Genomic DNA, 18,401 nt, shown 5'->3' with positions numbered 1-18,401 from the left:
ATATACCCCATGTTTATTTATATAAACATTTCTTTATATTGGTATGGACTCCTGGATATTTGTTTTACACTTTGAATTATAATACAATAATACTTCATTTTCTTGCTCAAATTTTTCCCATTTTGTCCACTTGTCTGTTACTCAGCTGTTGAGTCTTTTCAACACATCCTGCCAAGTCATCGTGTATGTGTGTGATTGTTTACTTATTGTTCCTGTTATTGATGCATCTCTCTGACACTAAAAGATGCTCCAACTTTCTCTTGTATTATTTATCACCTCCTTCCTAGAAAAACTAATGCTCCATTAATTCATGGAGCTCCCCTTTATTGAGGAACAGTATTAAATCCAAAAACTGGATTCCCCATATCATCAAAGCCCAAACTATATCTAGCAACGTTAAACAATCAAGGGAGATGTATTCATGACAAGTGCAGTAGAGGAAATGAGCTGTATCTGGTATTGTCCACACTTGTAATACTAGTGCTCTGGGTAGCTGAAGCAGAAGGATTTCAAATTCAAGCCCACCTTGAGCAATTTAGAAATTTAGCAAGACTCTGTCTCAAAATAATAAATTTTAAAATGTGATATAGCTCAAGGTTCTCCTGGGTTCAGTCCCCACTACTGCTAAATAAACAAATAATCGAACACACACACACACACACACACACACACACACACACACACACAGAGGTTAGTAAGTATTTAAGAACTGTGGTGATACTGGGATAGGAGGATACCTGTGTTTGCTAATGGGCCATACCCAAAGGAAAAGTAAACTTTCCCTGATCTGACAGGAAGTCCTTTTATAGCTTGGTACCAGTTGCCCCAGAAGTTAGGGTACTACCTCCCAGAGCCTAGGAGTTAGCATTCTATCTTCCTTGATGGTTGCATTTCAAAGGGATGGTTCACAGATCCTTAAGAAAAATATTCTTGGGTTGCAAAACTAGCTCGAGGTTATAAGAAAGATTAACATAAAAAAGGAACAGAGAAAAACATTCACATTCACAAGTGTTCTAAAGTAAAAGCTCTAAAAAAAAAAAAAAGGAAGTCAAGTGGCCTAGGTTTTAATTCTATCAAAAGCTAAATCAAACTAAGGGGAAATTAAATGTGCCTTAGTCACGTTCTACTTGTTAGTGGGGTCCCATTCTGTGCTCCTCAGCTAAACCCACTATGTCATTCATCTATATCTATGTGACACTAAACATAATTTTATACTGATGTATTTTAATCATTTTCTAGTGAACATTAATTGTTTTTTTCAACTCTTGCTTGTCCATGACCACTCTCTCCAATAGTGAGAAACCTGGCTCCTGCCATCAGCCATCCTTTCATGTAATTGTTCAAGTCCAGTGTAAATAGTGTTTTCAGAATTGTTAACTTATAGCCTAGGGCAAGTAAATTCCATGAGAAACTCAGATGAACAATAAGTCTTTTTACTACTTAGTCTAGCCATGAACATGCTAAATTTTCAAGAAAATATTACCAGTCTTATTAGTTGCTTTAAAACATACTCTACTAGATTAATATAGAGTACAACTTATTGAATGGCAACAATTTTCTTCACAATTCTGTTTTATTTTCCAATAAAAGAAAATAAAGCCTTTTCTAAATAATTATAGGCACCACATGGAAGCCACCAAAGCTAGGTACTTTGTAGGATATTTTTTCTTGGAGGATACAATTTTCCTTTGACATTTGATTTCTTATCACACAAGACAACTATTCTCATGGGAAGTCTCACAGAAGTATTAGTTTTACATAAAATCATTTTCCATTAGTATGGACAGCTGTTGAGGAGGAGCACATGGACAGAACTGTCAGATTTGAATGTGCTGGTGGACAATTTCCTACAGCTGAATTCATCTGAACATTGCTCATTATAAAAAGAAAATACCTGCCAATGAACTCTTTGTAATGGAGAAAAACAAGTGGAAACAACCTAACATTCTGTGTAAGAGTAAAAATAAAATATTTCTATTCTTATTATAGAAAACTATTTAGCAACATGTATCTGATGTAAGATGCAAAAAAAATAAAGATGGATAGAAAGAAAACAAGGAAAATTATAATTTTAAAATTGTACTTTAAGACATATAATTTACAATATTTTTTTTTCCCAGGAATTCTTAAGTTCTTGAGTCTTAAAATATAGAATAAATCAATGTTATGCTTTCCTCTTGTCAAATGAACCTTTTGTCAGTATAAGGGGACTCTTACCTTCCTCCTGAAATTGAAGCCAGCATTTTTCTCCTTCTATTATAGACACTATGTTATGTAAAAATATTGTACATAGTCAGATAGGTCTAGACTCTTGACAAAGTCAGTGCAAAAGATAAAAATACAGTACAACTGTGGCCAAAGATACATCTTTCAAAGGCCAGGCCTCAAGATAAATAACAAAATGATCAGGCCTATATGCCTCACTGAGGGATAAACAATAAATTGAAGATTTAATAATTGATATCACCTGGTCCAATAAAGTCTAGGTAGACATCAGTCACCCAAGTGGGTGACCAGTGTCTCCTGACCCATCCCTTCCTAAAACGGTCTTTGTTTTTCCTTATACACTTGCTACATAACCTACTTCTCCATTAGATGAATATTAGCTAAGCAGAAATACTTATAACCTTATTGATTGATCATAGTTTTAGTTCACGTTATACCTACCTGATGATTTTCTACCCACTTCATGACTTTACTCTATAAAACTTCCTTTGAGAAGTGGGCTTGTTGGCAACCCACTTCTGGGTCTCCTCTTGTCTCTCAGGAGCTATCATTTTTTAAATAAAGCTTTCCTACTGTTAACCTCCGTTGATTCTGAAAATTCATTCTTTGATTTTGGGGAACACAAACTCAGCATATCCAACATCTAACAGGTTGAGAGTTATATTATCTCCCTTATATCATTTGGAGATCCCACCAAGATAATTGGAAGGAGGTAAGAATGTGCTATTGTTTCATGGATTCTGGATTGTGACTTGTTTAGGTAATAATAATTGTTATCCTTCTTTTTTTTTTTTTTTTTTTGAGACAGGGTCTCACTATGTAGTTGAGACTGACCTGGAACTCACTATGTAGCCCAGGCTGGTCTCAAACTCACAGCAATCCTCTTACCTTAGCCTCCCAAGTGCTGGGATTACAGGGGTGCACCACTACGCCCAGCTAATTGTTAGCCTTCTTTGAAAATCACTTATACCTTACATTTAATGCTGTAAAATTGGTCTTTTTTGAAATCTAGTTTATATTCAGGATATATACATGCCTATTAATACATCATAGGACTCTCAACTGCCAGTTAAAAGGCTATTCTTAAGGCTTAGAACCACGACCTGTCATGTAAAGGTACAAGATCCCAGTAATGAATGTAACTATTCTGTATACCTAAAATGCACTGATAAACTCAATTAAAACAAAAAAGTGCAAGGACCTAAGTTCAGTTCCCAGTACCAATAAATAAATAAGTAAAATAATTTTCATCCTTGACTTTCTATGGAACATAAAAAATAAAAAAAAGAGAGGCTTAGAGGACAGGTTTCACCTCATCAGTCTGTCCTGATCCACAATTTACACTCTAGAGGAGAATGTCAAGCCCATTCTGCCTCAGTTTCCTTGCAGGTCTGATCTTCCACTGGTGAGAAGGCAATCTCAGCTCTTGAGATTTCCCACTCTCACCTTTCCAGGCTGAAGGTGATAACTGATAAGCAAATTATCTCAATAACTCACCATAAGAAAAAAAGACTTCTTTTTTACTGATCTTGTTTCTAATCTTTTCCTGTCACTTTATATTTTCACTTTTTGGAGGCATGTTTCTACAAAAGATAAGAGGAGGAGGGACCCTAAACTATCTCAACCTTTAACTCCTGTCTCACATAAGAACTTTTAAGCTGAGGTCATAGCAAATGAGCATTTGCTAATGCCAAGGACAGGGAATTCATCTTAGATAAGAAAAACATACTCCATTTCTGGGTCAGATGAGACATCGTAAGACATGAAAGTGATGTCCTTGCTTAATGTTCTGGGCACAGTCTCCTGGGTAAAGGAAAACAAAACAGAGACCTTATGGAAAGAACAGACATCTGGGTGAGACCAGAAAGAGCCATTTCCTAAACCACAATGTTTAAGTGACAAAGACACATCCAGTTTAAGGGAAAATTCCCCAAACTCTTGGCTCTCTCTCAGTCCTGGTTCTCATTTAAGTGTGTAAGGGGGAGTAGTACTTTCACTAATGTGTAAGGTATAGTTGTTGAATAATGAATACAGGTTTTAACCTGTGAGTTTCATAAGTGTGTTACAGATGTAGAGACATAGAAATTTTAGAGTGGATTTTGAATAAAATGTAGCCTTGTCTTGACACTAAAGAAAATTGCCTAGGTGATTAGGTAGACAGCACAAATGTGTCGGAGACTTCTTTGCTGTAGGGCCCAGGGTAGGATTTTTCCAAGCCATTGCTTTTCTCTATTTATCTCTGGAGGTGATTTCTTTTGCAGACTGGGAAGTGCTTTAACCACATCCAGTTTTCCCTTTGATTCTTTTTCCCTTCACTTTTTTCCCCCAAAGAATTGAAAAGCAGTCTTTTATGCCTCTTGATTATTGGTTTAATGTTGCTAGCAATGCTTCCTACTTTAGACATGATTATTATAGCTAGAATCAATTGTAACGTGTGCTTTTCGAAACAAATGGTAGCGTTAGAAGTGTGAGTTGTCACAGAAGTTAGAGGTGCATGTTGGTAAGTATGGCTACTTCACCCTAGCCTATCTTCCAGACACTCTCCAGATAGCAGTCATCTGCTCTGGAGCAAGTCACCCCAGGTGATGGATGCCTTAAGAGGACACAGAAACCAAGTAGAGATTAAAATAGATGCCTATTTTTCTCTTTTTGTTTTACAGACAGGAAAATCAATGTCAGATTCTCTTACTGCTTTGAAATACATCATTAAGCATTAAATATTGTTGGATCCTAACATACTGAGAAAGAGCTGTTTAATATTTTTTTCTTTCCCTGTGCATGGGCTGCCTATCCCCTAGAGGCAAAGTAGAATGCAAAGAAAACGTATTGATTATAATACTATTTTATGAGAATTGTAATATAAGACAGAGGGAAAAATGGTCAAAATTACTCTATGTTCAGACTTTCTTTATGTTGAAACAATCTTTACTTGTGTTTAAAGTTATAAATATAAGCCACAGAAAAACCAGACACCTCTGGCCCCTAGGACTTAATCAGATGCATCTACTCTTACTGAGCCCGAGGGTCCTCTCCTTTGCCCTTCAAATCCTAAGAACAGGGGTTCAAAAGCAACCTTAATTAAAGCCTCATCCACTATTACTGAGCCTGATGTTCCCTTCTCTTGCCCCCAGGACTATAAGGGTGAGGCTTCCACAGCAGTCTTAATTGAAGCCTCTACTAGACTATATCCATCCCTATACAATTTTGTTCAAGCTCCTTAAAGACAGAATCCCGTACAGGAACTGGGTGGAGATTTTGGCCCTAGCCATGTGTCCTTCTCTCTCAGTGACTTCAAACAGATCAAATAAGATCTGGGAAAGTTTTCAGATGACCCTGACAAGTTCACTGAGATATTTAGGGGACTTACGCAGACCTGTAAACTAGACTAGAAAAATATAATGATATTCTTAAATCAAACACTGACTGCTAATGGGAGACAAGTGGCATTACAAGCTGCTATAATATGTAGAGATAAATATCATATTGTTAATTTTAAAAGGCCAAAAGACAGGCAGCCAAGGGAATAGCTGGTCCTACTGGAGCCCAACCACTCCCTACAGAAGATCCCTACTGGCCTACAAACCAGTTAGGAGATAAGATTGGAATAAGAAACGTCTTCAGACATGTATTCTTAAAGGTCTAAGAAAGACAAAAACTAAGCCCTTCTATTATTTTAAATTATCAGCTGTTCATTAGGAAAATGATGAGAACCCCTTTGCCTTCCTAGATCATTTACAAGAAGAATTGATTAAACCTATATCCTTAGCTCCTGATTCTGTGGAATGACAAATTATTCTGAAAGACGTGATTATTACCCAGTTAGCCTCAGCTATTACAAAAAAGCTACAGAAGGTGGCTTTTGCTCCAGGTAGCTCACTTGATACTTTACTGAGAATTGCTTCCTCAATATTTTATAATGAAGACTGAGAAGAGGCCAAGGGTGGGATGGGGGGAGGACAAAGAGGCCAAGAAAAATTGTCTGCCTTGGTTGCAACCTTAAAAGGAATAGACCCTAAGTCTCATTCTCAGGGCTTACCTGCTACTGCTGTCGAAAGCCAGGCCACCTTAGGAAAGACTGTGATAAAAACATCAGGACAAGAGGAAGCCTGAGCTATACCCTGATGTAAAGTTGACCACTGGAAGTCTGACTGCCCCCGAGACAGAGGTCTCTCAGGGAGCAGAGCCATCTTACCAGCTGGTCCAACAAGACTGAAGGGCCCTAGGGGACTCTCTGTTTTCTCCCTCTGGCCAGGCTGTCATCTCCACAGAGAAGTCCTGGATAATAACAACTATAAATATATATAAAAAAACAGCCTTTTGCTGAACATTGGCACATTTCTCTCAGTCCTTTTCAATACTCTCTTTCCTTCTAGCCATATACTTCAGTAAAACGAATCACTGAAAAAGAGAAAACGCTATTTCTCACAACCCTTAGGCTATGCCTGGGATGGCTTTCTTTTCTCCCATTCCTTATTGATGATGCCTGAAAGTCCATTTCCCTTTCTGGGGAAAGAGAATCTATCTCATTTAAATATGTTAATATACATACACTCAGGTCAGATACAATGCCTCCCCCTCATAGAGACAAAAGTAAATCCCAAAGTATGGGCAACTAAAGGTAAAATTAAAAAAAAAAACAACAACAAAAAACCCCAAAACAATAAGAGCTGCCCTAATACAAATACATCTTAAAAATCCCACTATTTTTCCCCAACAGAGACAATATGCTCTAAGGTCTAAAGTTAAGTAAGTAAATAAATAAATATTAATGCCTATAATCAAGAAGACACAAGGTTTGCTTACATTTTATACTAACCCCTACAGCACTCCAATCTTGAGAGTTAAAAAACCCAATAGAGCATAAAGGTTAGTACAAGAACTTGGATTAAAAGAAGAGATAATAGTGCCAATCTACCCAGTGGTACCTAACCTGTACACTCTCCTTTCTCAGATCCTAAAAGATGCTAGCTGGTTTTCAACATTAGATTTATAAAATGCATTCTTTTATAGCCCCTACAAACAGATTCCAAGTTTCTTTTTGGCCTTAAAAATCTTTATGGTCAGGCTTCTCAATTAACTTCGATTGTGCTTTCTCAAGGATTGAGAGAGAGCCCTCATTTTTTTTGGACAAATGCTTTCCCACAACTTGGCATGTTTCAAATTTTCCCAAGTCACTGTCATGTAATACATGGATAATATGCTTTTTTTTTTTTTTTGGTACCAGGGATTGAACTCAGGATCTTGTGCTTGCAAGGCAGGTGGGGGCACCACTGAGCTAAGTCTCTGTCCCCATAGATAATATATTTTGTGCCCCTCAAAAGAGTTCTCAAGCCAGAGCACCCATGCTCTGCTAAATTTTCTAATACACAGAAGTTATAAGATCTCTAGGTCCAAGGCACAATTTTACAACCTTGAGTTTTAATACTTGGGCTTATCATATCTAAGAGAATCCAAAGATGTGGGAAAGAGAAAATTAAACCAACATTTTTAAAGTGAAGATTGATAAATTCTCTCTGTCCTAAAATTTCTTCCTTTATTAAGAGATATGTTTTCCCTTAGAATATAAACTCAATTTTTCTGTAGTTTTTGGTTTGACAAACATTTCCATATATGTGAAACCAATCAATCGTAACTTTCATGAGGCTTTCTTGTTTTACACATTTTTATTATTTGGCATGCAGAACTCTGAAAAGTTAGATGACTCATCCCAAAATAGATGTCAGGCTGATACGAAACACAGTTCTCCTCCTAATTGCTGAATCTTGTCAAAAATCTTTTTGTCTTCCTTGAATACTGAAGAAAATTTCAAAAAGCTTATTTGCCATCTATTCCTCCACAGGACTGTATTTTCAATTCTCCTCTTACCTGTCAGTTTATTTGCTCTCAGAAGGCAGAAGTAGAGGCTGGTGAGAGGTGCAGACTGTCAGTGAAATAAGCAATTCTCTTGCTCCCTCTCTTCTTCCTTCCTTCTTTCTTTCCTCTCACAAGTCGTAGGAATCCATTCCGCTAAATAGACTCCTTGTTTGAAGGGCTAATTATCCATGGATGCTTAAAACTTTAGTTAAATTTGTTTCTTTAATCAGATATAATTTTAAAAATTGAGATAAGTGAAATCAACTTTAGGAAATAAAACTTAGTCTAAGCAATCAGGCCTACCAGCAAGGATAATGAGAAAATGAGGAATACAGAACTATGAGAAAGACTAAATTCAAGTGTGGCAGCACTGAGTGCTCCAGCAGGTGCTCTTCCGTAATTCTTGACTATGTATCTCAGAGTAGTTCTTCATAGAGGTGCAACGAGTGCTTAGACATTTAAAAGAATTAATGTGGGTTCTTCCATTTTTAACCCAAATCCAACTGTCCCTCTGCAAAAGTGGTTCTCAATCTTTAGCTTTCTTCAGAATCACGTGAAAGATTTTGCTAAAACAAAACAAAAAAATCCCTGGGCCCCCACCCTACAGTGACTGATTCACTAGAGCACGAGCGAGGCGCAAGAGGTGATTCAGTGTTGGTTTTATCTCACTGAAGCTCTTGAAGCCCAGGCACTTGGAACTGGGTCTTGTAAAAGATGCTAAGTCAAAGAGCACAGATTCTGACATGAAAATGTTCTTACAACACGTTATGAACAGCACTTTAGAACAGGTATATTAAGAGTAAGATAAATGATAAGTTTATCGGAAGGTATAAGAGGAAGTGAGGTAACCTCAAGAATCTAGGTCAGATGAGTAGATTGTCCACAACACTTTGGTATAGAGGGCAAGAAGAAATCCAAGTTCATAGCATTTTAGGGGCAAAGAACTGATTTTGTAGACGTCATCAGTTTTGCTTATTTCTACATTGTTTCTTCCTTCCTTTCTTACCTCTTTTGATCTCTCTTTCTCTCAAAAATGAGCAATTTTCCTAGCTGATTTATAATTTTTATCTTTTGATTATTCCTCAAACTGAATCATTCGATTATTTGTAATATAACATGTAAAATTTTTGAATTACATATTAAAGGTTAGTTTTCACTGTTCATCTTTCTCTAATAAAGGAATTGGGAGGGAAACAAGATTTGTCTTGAGCTAGAATCTAAAATAAGGTCATTGTGATTTTTTAGTACGGCACTTGAGTTGCCTGGAATTTAAAATATTTGTAAAACACAACAAGCTGCTGAGACTGTGAGAACAGTACAGGTGATACATAAAATTAGACGTCAGTGAGAACGCTAGAGTGACGTTCATACATTGTGCCGAGCCAGTGAGGATCTCTGTCTGCTGTGCAAAGCAGGTGATCCTAATTACCTTGTTCATGGTAATCTGCGGTTAATCTGATAGGGATGTAAACAATACTTGTCAGCTTTGTCATGATTACTGATGAATTTTTAAATTAATTTTATAGTGTATCATTTGCATACTAGATGTTGACTGTGTAATTCTCATATTTTCACTGAAGATTTAGACTGAATGATGCATGAAAATGAATTTGAAGAACAAAGTTGAAATTATGGCTTGGTGTTTTTTGATAATCTGCTTGACTTAATGAAGTGGCTAACAGTACAGTTTGCAAATGCATTTTTTCCTAGTTGTAACCTTGTATTATTTTCTGGTTTCATTTTGGAAGAGTAATTTTGTATTTAGTTACAACAAATGTGGCATAAACAATAGATTTTCAAGTTATAATTCTAATAACAATTATAATTTTCACATAATTCCTAAATATAAAAGTCTTATACATTTCTATATTTTCTACAGTGAATCTCACCTCACTCCTTGAAACTTCATTTCCTCATATGAAACACTGAGTGTCCTTAAAAAGTCTTCAATGAGAAGCTTTTTCAGTTATATGGAGGGGGTGATTCAGAATTTCAAGTAACAATTTTAAAAACACTTCTAGGTACCACTGAAGAAATTAAAGGATTAGAATCAACAAGAAAATGAGGTACAGCTCTTGTTTTAAAAATAAAATGAGGATCAAAATAGATTTCATCATAATATAAAGAACGACCTAATAATTTTAATCCCTACAATTTTGAAAATAGAATAAACTGTATCAAAAAGTTCTGCTTCTGGTAGTTGAACATGTTTAAAGAATAACTGTATAACTTTCTTTTGTAAATAGAGTAAAAGATTCCTAACTGCCTGGTAGTTTATTTGTTTGATAAGCAATAATTTTGTAAGTAACGATCCATATGAGCAAGATCCAGAAGAGGAGGTATTAATTACACAGATTTGAAGGGCACCACAAAATATAAAGTGTTATGGCTGGTTCTAGATGCCCCCAACACCAAAGCCTCATGTGGTCATAGGTGGGTCTTTTCAGAAGTCTCTGGATCTAGACTGTGTGATACTGGGATTAAGTGTGTGATGATGGGATCAGGGTGCGTGATTACTAAATTAGTCCACTGATTTGTTTGGCAAACTTCTAGGTGTGGACAGTGGGAAGGCCCACTGTGGGAGTGAATGCTAATTTCCCTAAGGAAATGTAGCCTGGATAGAATAAAAGGGGCAGAAATAAGGCTGTGGTCCTTGCTTGCTGCTTCTCCACTACGTCACTGCTTTGTGGCCTTCTGCCCACCATGGACTCTTTCTCCTTTGCAAAGCCCGTCTGTCTTTCCAACCTGCCTTGGAGCCAGCCAAGTATAAACTGAAGCCTCTACAAACTTTGAGGTACAATACATCTTTTCTCCTTTGACTTTGGGTGTCAGGTATTTTTGTCTCAGTAGCAAAGAAAGTAACAAAGACATAAGGATTGTAGCAAAAGACCTTTTTATACCTCATGGCAACTTACAAGACCTTGAGAGCTGAGCTGTTCTATCTCTCAGGGAATACACCATTCTTAATTCCCGTTCTTCCATCTCCTGTATCCTCTTTTCTTTACAATTGTCTTAGTCCTCAACTTGCACAAGTCTGAAAATAACTACCCTGGATCTCAAGGATTCATAAGCTCCATCTGTGAAGTCTACAGTTCACTGGTAACAATTTATAAAGCTCTACTTTGAATGCTTTCGCTCATCTGTTAAAGCCCGGCCACTCAAATCATTCTGTCTAGCAAATATCTAACCTGCTTTTATTTTAGAAGATCATTTTGATTCTATTAACTGTAACCAAACCAAGTGTTGCAAGTGGGGGAACATACTTGCCTTTAAGATAAGCTGACACTTGAGAAACTCAGCAGCTACTTTATGAGGAAATGTGTCTATTACATTCAGTTCCTAAATAATATTCACTTAATTATTCATTATTTCTAGAAATGATTTAATAGTGTTGATCTTTGCTTTCCACTTTCAGCTTCTATTCTTCTCATTGTCTCTTACCTTTGCTGTTGTTACTACTATAGCTTTTACTTTAAGTTTTATTTGATTCCAGAATTCCTGCCTTGTTATTTTGCCTTTTTAAAGACAACAGAAACAAAACCAAAGACAACAATACAACTTTTCAGAACATCCCTCTATTCCAATAAGAAGAAAATCTGTTTTCATTCACCTACCTTACGCAGTTCCTGGGAACATCAACCTGGTCTTCCTCTGCGCATCATGTTTTCCCCACAGACCAGTATCTGCCTCTTTCTCATCATAAGTTGGTTACTAATTGTTGTCTCCCTCTTCCTCATTATTAATTTGTGGGTTTTGTTTTGTTTTGTTCCTGGGGATTGAACTTAGGACCTTGCACTTGCCAGACAGGCATGATGCCACTGAGTAAATTCCCGGTCCTAGTTGGTATTATTTTGTTCATACAGAATTGGACTACAAGTGATCCATTAATAGTGTAGGGAATTCTTTTTTTTTATATTCAAAAATACTACCCATGCTTTAATTTACTCTAAATCCTCTTTATCTTCCAATGCTGTTTTTTTCTATATTTTCATAATTCATTCTATTGATACTATCATTTTTTTTTTTTTTTTTTTTTTTTTTTTTTTTTTTTGGTACCAGGGATTGAACTCAGGTCCTTGTGCTTGCAAGAAGGCAGGCCAACGAACCACTGAGTTAAATCCCCGGCCCTATCAAACTTCTTATTTTGTTATTTAACTATCTTTCTCCTATGATTTTCTGAAAGATAAGAACATGAATTTTTGTCAAGAATATGGGGTGCAAACCTGAATTCTAGACATACTAGGACTAATAAAAATATATTTCCTTCATATAAATATGGTAAGATTTTCATTTATGATCACAATGCTAAACTACTCGACTGTACCTGGTAAAATAGAAAAAAAATGACTTTTATCTATTAATGGCACAATGTCTAAGACCATTATATGTATGCAATTTTTTTCAAATATGTAATGATTTCTTCATAAACAAATACATTAACAGGATGTGGTTTTTATCCTTTCTTCTCTTAATTGTTATATTTTTCTGGGGTTATTCAGTGCTAATGCTTTAGTGTTTGCTAGAAAGGAGACCGTGCCCTTTTCAGCTGATTAGACTCACTAAATTGTGGCTGGGCAGTTGCAGTGCTGCTGATGTTCTGAGTGATTTTTTTTTTTTGGCCTTTCCAGTTGCCACACTGAACCCTCTTTTAATAATTACAAACTCTATTTTTTAAAATTGCTTTTCTAGCTTTTGTAGCTCACAGGTTTTGTAATCCTGGTCTATTCATGAAGGCCTACCGCCTTCACCTAGCTGCTGCATTTAATTTTTTATGTGTGGCACTGGAGATGAAATTCAGGGGTGCTCTACCACTGAGGTGCATCTCCCTCAGCTCTTTATTTAATTTTGAGACAGGGTCTTGCTAAATTGTCCAGGCTGGCCTCAAGCTTACCATACTTCTGTCTCAACTTCTCTAGGGGCTGGGATTACATTTCGGGGGCTCATAAATATTTAAATTCTTTTCACCTTCTGGTGAGACAGAATTTTGCCTTAATTTTCTTCCTATTTGAATCACTAAATCTTCTAGATAATAAAGTTGTATTTATTTGCATTCTAAATATTTATCTCTCAAAGCTTTGCTGAACTCTGGTAGTTGGCAAAAATTTCTGTAAAGATGTAGATTGTTAATGTTTGGGGCTTTTGAAAGTCAGAGAATCTACATTGCAACTACTCAGCACTGCTATGGTGATTCAAAATCTGTCACAGATAACAAAAGGCGTAGTTGGCCATGGCTACATTCCAATAAAGCTGTATTTCTGGATACTGATATTTGAATTCCTCATAATATCTACATATATTTCATATAATTCTTACAAGTCAAACATATTAATTTTTATTTGCTTTCAAACATTTAAAGATTTGAAAAGCGCTTTTAAAAAGTAGACTGTAATAAAAGAATGGTCAGTTGGATTTGCCCAGGGGAGTTATCATTACCTCCAATGCAAGAATTGTGCAATATAGAGTTCAACATTGGTTTTATTATTTGAAAAAAAAAGGAAAATAAAATTTTAAGGATAACTTCATTTAATACTGGAAAGGTAAATGAAATATTAGTCTTAATCTCAAATTGTCTTTTTTGATTGGCTGATGATATCTATCATGGCTTCATTTTTACATTTTATGGCCTCTCTACTGAACACATAAAATTTTTCATAGTATTTTCTTTGTTCAATGTAATTCATTAAAATAAACAGTTTGCATTTGGCTACTCAGTGTGATCTTTTCTTCTGACACCTTGACTCTGGTAGTCTGTGTCTTTCTTCTTTCCAGATGAATCATATAATTTTGAGAAGGAATTAGTTTCATTAAGGAGATACAAATTAAGATGTTTGATTTGGGCTTGAATTTCTTCTGTGACTGGGACTGTAGCTGCAATGTGTTAATTTTAGAAAAATAATTCCAAATTAGAATTTGTTAGATTTTACTGACACTGAAAAATACCACAATTATCTCTTCATAGCTGTTTATAAAATATATTTTTATGCTCATTGGTTTTCAAATAATTGTATAGTGCTCAGTGACTCTCTTATACATAAAATAGAACTTTCTGTTGTTGTTCATGCTGTTAATTATGTTGTGTGGGTGAGCACTGCAGTCCCATGATTCTGGAAAAAGAAAAAAAAAAGTAAAGCTTGGCTTTAGCACATTTTCTCTACTGCTGATTATAGTGATAATTATTCTGATGTTGCTATGGAAATGTTTCTAATGACACTTTTCATAGATTGTCTCCATTACTAGTGTTCTTTTTGTGTTTGCTTATTTACTTATGTACAAACTGATGAGCCTAAATTATATTTTGTGATCATAGACAATTACAAAGCACAACTACTTATGGCTAAACAAGGGCACATTCAGAAATTTAAATGCAACTTGATTTCCTCCCATTGTCAGGAAATCCTTTTTATGCCATATTATACCTAGAAGTTATGTTTTCCTGTTTCCACTTGTAAATAAGCTCAGTTCAAAACAAATGTTGTCTTTAGAACTCACAATGTATGAATATGTACTTCAGTAGAAAGATATTGCTTTAACTTATTCGATTCTGGAAGCTATTTTCCTATGCTTCATATATAAATTTTGTTGAACCTTTGAATTCCTCTTGGTCCCACAACTAACTGGATTGTAGATACCTCTCTATTGATCTCTTTGCTTCAATATGCACCCTGACATTGTCTATACATGGTTCTGATTTTTGCCCATCTGATTCTTGGTGCTGTCTCATAGATTCAATAAAAAAACTAATGAGTATCTATCTACAAAGTACCAAGATCTGTTCTAGAAATTCAGATACTGGAGTGAATAAAATAAATAAAAGGTAATCTTTCATGCAACTTATGTTCTACCAGGAATGATTAGTGATGACAATAAATATTATGTTAGTTCTTTTGGGCTGCTACAATAGATATGATAAATTGGGTGGCTTATAAACAACAGAAACTTATTTTTATAGTCCTGTCTTCTAGGAAGTATAAGATCAAGGTGGTGTCTAATGAGAGCCCACAGAGTCTTATTTATACATAAAGTGCTTTCTTTTATTCTCACATGCTAGAATCAGGAAGCAAACTTTTTCAATATTCATCTTAAAGTAATAATCATGTTTATGGAGCCTCATCCTCAAGTCTTCATCTAGTTCCAATTATGTCCAACATACCTCACCTTCTAACACCATCATATTAAGAGCTGAAGATCCATGTGAGTTTTTGAAGAACACAAAAAAATCCACCCATTCTGTTCGCTAGACATATATAACAAGATACGTATTTTTTTTCTTTTAAAGAAAAATAAAGCATAGAATACTGGAGGTATGAAGGAAGACTTATCCAAGAAGTTTCATTTGGATAAAATCTCAAAAAAAAAAAAGAAAGAAACAATGATGCAAAACCAATATTTGTGTTTGGGGTATATGCACTATGGACATTGCCAATATGATTTTCGTTAGGAGCTTTTGAAAGAGACTAGTAAGAATGAGTATCAATGCAATGGGGTAAAGAGCAGTTTTTAATCAATTTTGTTTTAAGGAAAAGAAGAAAAATGGGGTGATAACAAACAAGAGGTTAGATAATAAACAACGTGCTTTATAGAATAGTTGAAACTGAAGCATCATGGGATGTGCCCAGTGAGGAGAGAAAAGTAATGGAATATCAGAAGCTCAGTCCCATTTCTGGGTCTGTCTTGGTGGCGACTTACATAGTGTTGATACAAATGAAAATATGATATCCATGAGCCCAGTTCTCACAAAGAAAATTGTGTATTTCAAAAAATAAATTAGGCAAAATATGTGTAATCATATAGACGACATAGTTTTTCCAACCTTAATCCCCCTTACCACCATCAGTTTACAGAATGAACTGCATTCCCACTGGTTATGGTACTGCACCATCGCCTTGATTCTGATCAAAAGCTAATTTAGATTATTTTGTTGAGCAATAATTTATTTCAACCTTTAATCATACTCATGTCCAGAAGCATAGGTATTATTTTTTATTTAAATTTCCAAAATATGAGTAATTACATCTGTATCTTTAGTTGAAGAAACAGATATCATTAAGAAATTTTATAATATTAATTATTTTAAAATAAAAAATTGTTCCTTTTAGCTTTGTAAATTAATATTAAGGTTAAAAAGTCATAGTTTTCTGTTGCCATTTTCCCTGAGAATATATTAACAAAGCATCAAAATTGTCAATTCCATTTTTTTTCTTTTTATTGAGTTTATTGGTACAATTTAGGTATACAGTACAGTTACATTCATCATTGGGATTCTGTACCTTTACATAATAGGTCTTGATTCTCATTTTTTCCCCTTTTGTTGACTCTTTTTATTTTTTGTCCTCTCCTTTTAGTTTCTTGCCTTGGCTATTTGATTTTCTCTGTTGGGCCTCCTGGTGTTGTGATCTTCATTGTCTTTTTCTAGAATACTGTTTAAAATTCTTTGTAGTGCTGGTTTAGTATTCATGAAGTTTCTCAAGTGTTCTTTATCATGGAAGTATCTTATTTCTCCATCCATTTTGAAAGAGAGTTTTGCAGGATACATCAGTCTTGGTTGTAGATTGTTTTCTTTTAGGACTTGAAATACCTCATTCCAGGCTCTCCTTGACCTGAGGGTTTATGTTGAAATGTCTGCTGTGATTCTGTTGGGCTTTCCTTTGCATGTGATTTGTTTCTTTTCTCTTACTGCCTGTAGTATTTTGTTCTTCTGTTGGATTTCTGGGATCTTGATTATTATATATCTAAATGGCTATTTTTTTTTATCACGGCTAGTTGGTGTCCTATATGCCTTGCTTATCTGTATGTCTAATTCTTCCCTTCTGTTTGGGAAGTTTTCTGTCATTAATTCTTTGAACAGTTTTTTAAGTTATTTGCATTTTCTCCTGGTTCTTCATGGATACCTATCAGTCTTATGTTATTCTTCTTTTCATCATCTAGGAGTTGTTGGATCGATTTCTCATGATCCCTTACTGTTTTTAAGAGACCTCTCTTTTCATGGTCACTGTCTGCTATCCTACCTTCTATATCATAGATTCTATCATCACAATCTTTTATTCTGTTGTGTACACTTTCAATAGAGTTTTTAATCTCCTGGATATCCGTTTGAATCTGTTTAATGGATTTCATTTCTTTCCTATGTTGAGTGTTCATTGTTTCCATTTCTTTCTTATGCTGGGCCTTCATGGCTTCTATTATGTTCCTAAGTTCATCTATTTTTTTGTCAGTTTCTGTTCATGTCTTTCATTTTGCTCACCATCTCTATGGTTATCTGGGAAATAATTTCTGTTTTGAATTTTTCTAGAGCTTTATTGATCAGTTTTTTCCTTCCTGTGCTGTGAGTTCTGAGTGTCCTGGAGGTTCATTGTCTGATTTTTCATCCTCCTTTGCCCTACTGTTTGCCATTGGTGGACTGGAAGTCTGTTTTTGTGGCTTCCTTAAGTGTTTTCTCATCTTTATTTTTGCTGTTGGGTTGCCCTATATGACTTTTTCCAAAGTTGGCAGCACCGTTAAAGTTTCCATTTTTAACATATTTATACACATAAAAAATTAAATAGCCAAATATTTGCTTTATATTGAGTTCTAGAATGCTTTGAGAATGAAGTTTTAAGAAATGAGGTCAGGTCGTAGTTAATGTAATACGAAGAGAATTCCAACTAATACTGCCTTTATAACCAGAAATAGCTCTGCTGGTAACTTAAATTAAAAAATAAAGCATGGTTCAGCATGAGGTTCTTCATGTATATTGTTAAAAAAACACTTTTTCTGTCTTGGTGCTCTACTGCGCACCATGCCATCTTCATCCATTCAGGAGACCAATTCACTGCTACAAATTGGCCTCTTTCATAATCAGGGACATAGGAATCCTTATTCATAGCTAGCAAGAGAAGGAATATTTTCTCTCTCCAGCATTCCAAATGAGAACTCTCCTGAGCTCACATCATTGGATTTATATCTAAGCAAATGAGTGAAAATACTACCCCAAGTCAAGCAATTAGCTGAATTTATGAGTGTAGGAGTGTCCTTCAGAATACATGGGAGGCATGTGGCCTGCCCTGCAAGCACAAGGACACAAGTTCAATCCCCGGTACCAAAAAAAAAAAAAAGAATACATGGGAGGCATTGGAGGAGGGGTACACACATAGCCTAAATCTGAGTACTCAGAAGAATGAAAGGAACCAGCAGTATCTGTTACTGACATCTGGATTTTTAGAAGAAATTCTTGATTTTCCTACTTTAGTCTTTTAACCAAGTACTAAATTTCTTATCTAAGAATAGTCAGCAAATATATGGGAATTTTGTATATATTATATATATATACATATATTATATTATAT

At 35.3% G+C, this 18,401-nt stretch overlaps 1 protein-coding gene across 33 annotated transcripts in view; it reads left to right on the top strand.

Moving 5' to 3' along the window:
- Ppfia2 (PTPRF interacting protein alpha 2) overlaps positions 1 to 18,401 on the top strand; it is a 458,820-nt gene that overhangs the window by 201,369 nt on the left and 239,050 nt on the right. The window lies entirely within an intron of this gene.

The sequence above is a fragment of the Fukomys damarensis genome, unplaced genomic scaffold, assembly GCF_012274545.1.
Source record: "Fukomys damarensis isolate Sample0158 unplaced genomic scaffold, DMR_v1.0_HiC HiC_scaffold_15, whole genome shotgun sequence".
NCBI lineage: Eukaryota > Metazoa > Chordata > Mammalia > Rodentia > Bathyergidae > Fukomys > Fukomys damarensis.
Note: the sequence above shows the minus strand (reverse complement) of the source record. Positions and strands in the feature narration are given on the sequence as shown.